This window comes from Psammomys obesus, unplaced genomic scaffold (genome assembly GCF_907164565.1).
Source record: "Psammomys obesus unplaced genomic scaffold, mPsaObe1.curated_primary_1811, whole genome shotgun sequence".
Classification (NCBI taxonomy): Eukaryota; Metazoa; Chordata; class Mammalia; order Rodentia; family Muridae; genus Psammomys; species Psammomys obesus.
Genome location: NW_026596095.1, coordinates 1,273,805 through 1,274,649, shown reverse-complemented (window position 1 = coordinate 1,274,649; position 845 = coordinate 1,273,805).

The following is an 845-nucleotide window of genomic DNA, read 5'->3' as shown; positions in this document are numbered from 1 at the left end:
CTCTGGTCCAGACGCTGTGGGTGCAGCCCCCCTGAAGGATCAGGGATTCCTACAGTTTTGGCAGTCCAGCCAGGGACAACTGGCCGATCCCTGGCACAGTATCTGAGGGCTGCTGTAATGGCTCTTCGACTCCTGCAGATCCGAGGATGCAGCTGTGTGTCCCAGTGCCCCAGGGGAACGCAACAATGGCGGCAGAGCACAGCGCTTCTGCCTGCACTAGAGTCTGCGTGAGTCCAGGAAGTGTTTTGGTGCTGGGTGTCCTAAGCGTTAGAGCTGCTGACCCCCTCCGCTGGGGGTTTCCTCCTGCCAGAGACACGCAGTCTGGTGCCCTGTTGCCCTGGTGCCCACAGTTCTATCTGAGGCGGCGAATCACGCGCGCAGGCAGGGCTCTGTGCAGGCAGGCGCCTTTGTCCCTCCCGGCTCTGGGTCCGGGCTGGCTCCTGGGGCACCCGAGGAACCCGAGTCTTTTCCAGGGGATGTCTGGGTAACCTGGGGTCGGTCCCAATTGTTTCCTGCTCCGTGGGGTTATCTCTCGACTGGGAGATCCAGTCTATGGTGTTGTGGGCCCACAGTTCAGTCTGGGACCGTGACCAGATCGCGCTGGCGGGTAGCTCTGGGCTGGCGACCAAGCGCCTGGCGGAACGGGGATCTCTTCCGCGGTTTTGCCGGGTGAGTTAAAGCTGATCGAATCCCCCACCGTGGGGTATCCTCTCACCTGAGAAACACAACCACTTGTGTTTTATGGCCGCGAGTTCTGATTGCTGGTCACTGTGCCAATCCTGCTGTGCTGCTCCTCAGAATGAGAGTCCTCCCGGCGCTGCCATCTTGCCCCGCCTCTATATGTT